Here is an 8,627-nt window from a genome sequence, read left to right as displayed (position 1 = left end):
CAAAAATCAATTTAGGGGTGAAATCCATCCAATAAACATTAGATGATCTAAATTAGATCTGGCTAAATTAGCTAAATTAGCTGGCTAAATTAGTCCTACTTGGGCCAGCGAGGAGACCAGGGGAGAATTAGCTGTGGGATCCCAGAGCAGGTGATCTTCATAAAAAGGGGAGGGGGAGGGAAGGAAGGGGAATAAAAGATCCAGCTAAGTTCAAGTTGAAAGGCAGGTGGAATAGCTCTGTCTTACAGGCCTGACGGAAGGAGGTTAAATCCTGCAGGGCTCTGGTCTCCTGGGACAGCATTCCACCAGGTGGGAGCCATCACTGAGAAGGCCCTGGCCCTGGTGGAGGATAATATGACTTCCTTAGGGCCCGGGACCTCTAAACTATGATTATTCATGGACCTTAAGGTCCTCTGCGGGGCATACCAGGAGAGGCGGTCCCGTGATTACAAGATAGTGACAACACCTAAGCAAATCTGAGCTACCTGGTCTCCCTTGTGAGGTGGTGGGCTCTCCTTCCTTAAAGGTTTTAAAGTAGAGGCTGAATAGGCATCTCTCATGGCTGCTTTAGCTGAGATTCCTGCATTGAAGGGGGTTGGACTAGATGACCCCGGGGTCCCTCTCTTCCACCTCATTTTTTATTAGGTATTTTGTGTTCTCATGTTGTGTTTCTCTTCTAACTCTATGATTCTCTGATTTACGGTACTTAGAATCTGAAGTGGAGAGACAGTGTTGCATAGTGGTGAGAGTGTCGGACTAGGACCTGGCAGACCAGGGTTTGAATCCCTCACTCGGCCATGAAGCTGGCTCCGTGACCTTGAGCCGGTCCCTGCCTCTTTCAGCCTACCCTACCTCGCAGGGGTGTTGTGAGGATTAAATGAGGATGGGGAGGACTGTGTACACCACCTTGAGCTCCCTGGGAGGAAAGGGTGGGATATAGTATAAATAAAACAGAGTCCTGCTGGGACAATTAAAAGCTCAAGATGTCCAGCCTCCTGTTCTCTTTTTTTAATGACTCTAATAATAATTGTTATTAGTTTTCAATTACAATAATCCCATAACAGCCTCATTATAACAATGCCAAATTATAATACAATTGCTAATGCCAATCATTCAGATGCCAAATTATATAATTTAGGTGGCTCCCGCCATGTGCTGGAATTGATGGTTTACTTTATTTCTGAGTTAATTTCAGTTACACTCCAGTCAAAATAACAATCCCTTACACAACAACTGCAATATTAACGAATTCCGTTCCTATTAAGATTCAGGTAGGTAGCCGATTAGGTCTGATGCAGTAGAAATATATATATATATATATATATATATATATATATATATATATATATACAGTATATATGCTTTCGTAGATTTTCACGGGTACAGATTTGCACCAGCCTGAAGATGACGAGTGAGACCTCGTCGAAACGTCGCCTAGACACCCCAACTTTTACACGGGAAGATACCCGAGGACACCAAAACCTGCATACAGTATATATATATATATATATATATATTTGCTTTCGTAGATTTTCACGGGTATAGGAATGCAGGTTTTGGTGTCCTCGGGTGTCTTCCCGTGTAAAAGTTGGGGTGTCTAGGCGACGTTTCGACGAGGTCTCACTCGTCATCTTCAGGCTGGTGCTTTCGGCTTCTTGTTACTGGAACAGAGCAGGATCTCAGTGTTTGAGTTCCTATAAATACTGTTGAGGAGGTGTGGTGTATAGCCTCCAATGTTCTGGGCCGAGAGGAAGTTCCCAGGCTAGTGTGTCTTTTCTTCTTTTGTTCCTTAATTGCTTGAGGGATATCTTGAGTGATTTCTTGAGTGATATCCTGAGTACCACTTAGGTGGGTCATTAGGTGTGGATTAGTTGCTAAAGCCTTTGTGTCTTGACCTCTTGAACTTTGTGAAGAGTTTTTCTGAGAAGATGGCTGAACTGCACTTAGTTGTGCTCTGGCTTGGCTTCGTGTATAGGGGCGAGCTGTGGTTTTGTGGCCTGTGCCAGCCAGATCTGTGTAGGGATTGCAGGGGGGTGCAGCATCCGGAGGTGCCACCATGGTTTGGCTACTGGATGGTGTCTGTAATTTATCTGTGGAGAGGGTCTGGGTTTGGGTCTGGTGTGGTTGATTGGTGATGGCGTTCTGTGTGCCTCTGGATCTGGTGTCAGTTTTTGTGGGGAGGGCTAATTTCCAGATGTCTGGCAAGCGGGATGTGTGAAATACCCTGCAAAGTCTGCCCAGCCACGTACATTGGACAAACAAACAGACGAATAAATGCACGTATCGCAGAACACAAGAATGCCGTCAAAAAAGAAGAAAAAACTTCCTCTCTTTTCCAACACATGAAAGAAACAGGACACGAAATTAATTTTGCAGATTCCAAATTGCTCTCTAACATGGAACATCACCACAAGAGAATAATCATGGAAGCCATCGAGATAGAGAAACACCCTCACAACATGAACAAGCGTGACGACACATCCCGCTTGCCAGACATCTGGAAATTAGCCCTCCCCACAAAAACTGACACCAGATCCAGAGGCACACAGAACGCCATCACCAATCAACCACACCAGACCCAAACCCAGACTCTCTCCACAGATAAATTACAGACACCATCCAGTAGCCAAACCATGGTGGCACCTCCGGATGCTGCACCCCCCTGCAATCCCTACACAGATCTGGCTGGCACAGGCCACAAAACCACAGCTCGCCCCTATACACGAAGCCAAGCCAGAGCACAACTAAGTGCAGTTCAGCCATCTTCTCAGAAAAACTCTTCACAAAGTTCAAGAGGTCAAGACACAAAGGCTTTAGCAACTAATCCACACCTAATGACCCACCTAAGTGGTACTCAGGATATCACTCAAGAAATCACTCAAGATATCCCTCAAGCAATTAAGGAACAAAAGAAGAAAAGACACACTAGCCTGGGAACTTCCTCTCGGCCCAGAACATTGGAGGCTATACACCACACCTCCTCAACAGTATTTATAGGAACTCAAACACTGAGATCCTGCTCTGTTCCAGTAACAAGAAGCCGAAAGCACCAGCCTGAAGATGACGAGTGAGACCTCGTCGAAACGTCGCCTAGACACCCCAACTTTTACACGGGAAGACACCCGAGGACACCAAAACCTGCATATATATATATATATATATATATATATATATGCTTTCGTAGATTTTCACGGGTATAGGTATGCAGGTTTTACTTACATGCACAATCACACCACCACCCTGCACAAATAAACTCCGTAGCCAAGACTCTCATCTCCAGAACCAAACGCCTGGCTGACAAAGACCACTTGACAACTGAGTTACAGAATCTCTCCAATGTGTTAATTGCCAATGGATACCAGCAAAACAGGGTTACGAAGCTAATCCAAAAAGAAACACCCCCCAAAAACCAAGACACAGAAGAAAACAATGGCATGGCCCTCCTTCCTTATATCAAGGGCACTACAGATAAAATTAGCAAAATCCTCCATAAACACAATATCAAAACAGCCTTTTGCGCCAACCAAAAGATAGCCAATATCCTCAGAAACCCCAAGGATAAAATCCAGTTGGAAAACCAAGGGGTCTATGAAATACCCTGCAAAGTCTGCCCAGCCACGTACATTGGACAAACAAACAGACGAATAAATGCACGTATCGCAGAACACAAGAATGCCGTCAAAAAAGAAGAAAAAACTTCCTCTCTTTTCCAACACATGAAAGAAACAGGACACGAAATTAATTTTGCAGATTCCAAATTGCTCTCTAACATGGAACATCACCACAAGAGAATAATCATGGAAGCCATCGAGATAGAGAAACACCCTCACAACATGAACAAGCGTGACGACACATCCCGCTTGCCAGACATCTGGAAATTAGCCCTCCCCACAAAAACTGACACCAGATCCAGAGGCACACAGAACGCCATCACCAATCAACCACACCAGACCCAAACCCAGACCCTCTCCACAGATAAATTACAGACACCATCCAGTAGCCAAACCATGATGGCACCTCCGGATGCTGCACCCCCCTGCAATCCCTACACAGATCTGGCTGGCACAGGCCACAAAACCACAGCTCGCCCCTATACACGAAGCCAAGCCAGAGCACAACTACAGCCATCTTCTCAGAAAAACTCTTCACAAAGTTCAAGAGGTCAAGACACAAAGGCTTTAGCAACTAATCCACACCTAATGACCCACCTAAGTGGTACTCAGGATATCACTCAAGAAATCACTCAAGATATCCCTCAAGCAACTAAGGAACAAAAGAAGAAAAGGCACACTAGCCTGGGAACTTCCTCTCGGCCCAGAACATTGGAGGCTATACACCACACCCCTCAACAGTATTTATAGGAACTCAAACACTGAGATCCTGCTCTGTTCCAGTAACAAGAAGCCGAAAGCACCAGCCTGAAGATGACGAGTGAGACCTCGTCGAAACGTCGCCTAGACACCCCAACTTTTACACGGGAAGACACCCGAGGACACCAAAACCTGCATATATATATATATATATATATATATATATATATATATATATATAAAATTGTCCAGTAGCACCTTAGAAACCAACTTACGTTTGTTCTGGGTATAAGCTTTCGTGTGCATGCACACTTATTCAGATACACTGAAACAGAAGTCACCAGACCCTTATATATAGTGGGAGGGTGGCGGCGGTGGGGTTTTTCTCAGAAGGGTAGTAGGAGATGGGCGATTGGCTCAATGGGTATGGATCACTGCAGATGGTGACAGCAGTCACGAAATTAGAAGACGCCTGCTTCTTGGGAGAAAAGCAATGACAAACCTAGACAGCATCTTAGAAAGCAGAGACATCACCTTGCCGACAAATAGTTTTAAGGGGGGAAGGGACTCTGATTGGATCCAAAAGCTGACTGAATATGCAGAATTAGATGGTCCGTCAGAAAAAATAACGAATAAATCAAAACAGGAATTTGTTTCAAAATGGGAGGTTTTCAAAGAATATTTGAAATATAAATATAGTAGTTTAAACTCAGTTGCAGCATTCAAGGAACTTCAGTAATAGTTGAAAGGCAGATATAAGAATTAAGATATATTAAGAAAAAGTTTAATAATGATAAAAGTGTGTACTGGAAATAGGTTATACGAAATTGGAATATATAATAGACGGGAGGTTCGGTCTTTAGTGTTAAGACCAATATATGTCTTATTGCTTGTTAAGAAAATTCAGTATATATTGTTATTCCTGTGTGTAATTTGGTATTTGTGTTTTCTCTTTTTTCTTTTCTTGCTGTATCAATATAAAAAATATATTATTATTTTAAAGGGGGGAGGGGCTCTGTGGGTAGTTGGAAGACAAAGCCAGAGTTTAGGCTCGTAGAATTGTAGAGCTGGAAGGGACCCTGGGGATCATCTAGTCTGACCCCATACAGTGCAGGAATATGCTGCTGCCCATACAGGGATCGAACCCACAGCCTAGGCATCATGAGCCTCTCACCAACTGAGCTGCAGCGATGTGACTTGGAAGTGAAGCAAGCTGGGGAGAGAGAGTGTCAGAGCAATGCTTGAGAGCAACGTTAGATTTCCATTTGAACCCAAGGCTGTGGCTACGGGAGAAACAAGACCCTTTTGCGGGGGCGTGAATGCTGGTGAATCTCTCCATCGTAAGCTCAGGTTGTATAGATGTGTAAATGAACCATATATCATGAAGACACCACAGTTCCCGCAGTGCCTCAGCGCTAGGAAGTCTTGGAATCTTGCACCGCTCAGAGTCTGAAGCGGCATGCAACAATATTCTTCCAATAAAAGGTTGCCAATACAACATTGCTTGTACAGTCACTCTGTTGAAACCAGTATGATAAGAATTTTAAAGTCTTAGATACAGTATACAATAAATGTTCATAAATGTACCAACCAAGCACGTACATAGATCAGCACAGGAAGACCGACCTGAAACCAATTTTGATTCCCAAACTGACCAAATGTTTTCTCTGCAAGGTCAAAGGAAAATGGAAAAGCCTCCCCATTGTCTTTTCCTTCACAAATCCTGTCTTAAGGGCACATTTAAGATATGAATAGGGTGTGAGCCTGTAACCTGGCTTAGGAACTAAGTATTTATCATTACAAAAGACTGGCCAGTCTCCCCAGGGTATCCAATCAAGTGAGCATTAACAGGTAACCTGTCAGGCGAGATAAACAAAGCACTCAGATTTCTGCTGTAGACCGCCTTTTCTGTGATGTAGGTACGATGTATCTGGGGGTTGGTCTTAGGTTACATCCCTTCTGTGATGTATATATGATGTATGGAGGGGTGGTCTTGAGCTCCAGGGCAGGGAATTTAAAATGTATATATAAGGCACACTGTTGTTCTGGGTCCTCCACCTTCTCCTGCATGTGAGGGGAGCACCCTGTCGCAACAGATCAATAAAGATCAGGCTTACTAGCTGCTTTGCTTCTCAATATTCTCCGCTTGGCCTCTGTTATTTTCTCCTACCAATAGGGAACCTATGTAAGGACTCTATATGGGCTCTTGGACACCCCATAAGGGAACAAGGGCAGATGTTTGTTTACAACATCAGCAATAGGGAGTGCTCCTTCTCTGAGCACCTGACAAACTGCAAAGGCAACAGCCTGCCCAGTGGATATAGGGGTGTTCGGGAGAGAGAAAGGACCCATCAGCTCTTGCTGGCAGGACAGGATCTGGCATTGAAGGAATGGGTTTCCCAAACCCCAAAACTGACTGTGCAGGCAGTTTGAAACTGCACCAAAATCCCTATTTTTCCTTAGCTAAAATGCTTTAACTTGAGCTCTTGAGCCGAAACCCAGCTGTATAGAGCTGTGCTCGGAGCCCTCTCCTTTATCAGTTTGTGACGGCAAGTGTGGCCTTCACTGTACCAGTAGAACAGAGAAGACACGTCTGTGCCTTATCTTACGTCCTGACCACAAAAAACGCACAGACCCAGTCTGGGAACAGCGCCAGTGTGTGTTCTCAGAGATGATGACCTCTTGCTCCATGATAAGAGTAGGAACAGGAAGATCCTTTTATGGTCAGAGGTACAGGAAGGAATACCCTTTTATGGTTAAGAATACCAGAGCAGGAACATATGTGATGTCAACCTGCGTACATAGGCTGACGTGGTTGGATTCCTGGGGAAGGGGGAGAGGGTGCCTGGAGGATATACAGTGGTACCTCGCAAGACGAATGCCTGGCAAGACGAAAAACTCGCAAGACGAAAGGGTTTTTGGTTTTTTGAGTTGCTTCGCAAGACGAATTTCCCTATGGGCTTGCTTTGCAAGACGAAAACGCCTTGCAAGTTTGTTTCCTTTTTCTTAAAACCGTTAATACCCAGGGTGCATTGCTTGAAGAGGTGCAGTTGCACACGGTGTGGTAGCCTTTTTTGAGGTTTTTGAAGATTTTGGTGATTTTTGAAGCTTTCCCAAAACTTCTTTTGAAACCGTGCTTCGCAAGACGAAAAATTCGCAAGATGAAAAAACTCACAGAACGAATTAATTTCGTCTTGCGAGGCACCACTGTATATACTGCATGAAATTTCTCATTTCTTTGGACTTGCTGTGGACTGACCAAGCAAGTGCCTTCTGCTATCCGGAGAGCAGAATAAACTCTTTCTTTGAACCAACCTCGGTGTCATTTGACTTCCTTCCTCCTGTCCGGGAGCAACACAGACCCAATCGGTGAACTCCAATAAGGCTACAGCATGACCCAGGAACAGAGAGAGTAGAATAAATGCACATATTATCCCCAATTCTTGCTGTCCACAGGCATGTTTCCAAAACCCACAAAGACCCTTTGTATGTGTTGCCTGCCTTCAAGTCATGAAGGCTCTGAAAAAGGTCATCCCTGAACACCAATTATTAGGAACTGGTCAATCTGCAAAACCACATCTGGAAAGCGACGGAGGTCGATTCTCTTCCCAAGGGAAGCAAAGCATCAATGAGGAGCTCTGTACAAAGCTAATCTTGAGTGGAGAAGACTGGTCTTCCTTGAACCGGGAAAGGCTGGAAGGAAACGCTACCCGAGAGAGGCCGAGGGAGAGAAAAGATCTCATCTCACCACAAAGTACACGTCTAGCTCATAGGACATCACTAAATGCCACTTCTCTTATGGAATCTTAGAATGGAAGGGTCCCAGGGGTCATCTAGTCCAACCCCCTGAAATGCAGGCATCTCAGCTCAAGCATCCATGACAGATGGCCATCCAACTTCTGTTTAAAAACCTAAGGAAGGAGAGTCCATCACCTCTCGTAGGAGTCTGTTCCACTGCCAAACGGCTCTTACTCTCAAAAAAAATTCTGAATGTTTCATCGGAATCTCCTTTCCTGCAATTTGAAGCCATGGGTTCGAGTCCTACCCTCCAGAGCTGGAGAAAACAAGCTTGCTCCCTCTTCCATGTGACAGATATTTAATAATAATAATAATAATAATAATAATAATAATATCTTTATTGTCATTGCCCCCTCTCGGGGACAACGAAAATTACTTGGCTGCTCCATCCACCCAGGTAGGGCACTCCACACAAAATCAAAACAACTATAAAAACACTAATTAAAACAATACAGTATAATACAGCAAGGAAGATTAGATGACTTTCAAAGTCCAGGCTTCCCATTCAGGGCCGAGATC

This window comes from Podarcis muralis, chromosome 5 (assembly GCF_964188315.1).
Source record: "Podarcis muralis chromosome 5, rPodMur119.hap1.1, whole genome shotgun sequence".
In the NCBI taxonomy this organism is placed as follows: domain Eukaryota; kingdom Metazoa; phylum Chordata; class Lepidosauria; order Squamata; family Lacertidae; genus Podarcis; species Podarcis muralis.
This window is presented reverse-complemented; position numbering follows the sequence as displayed.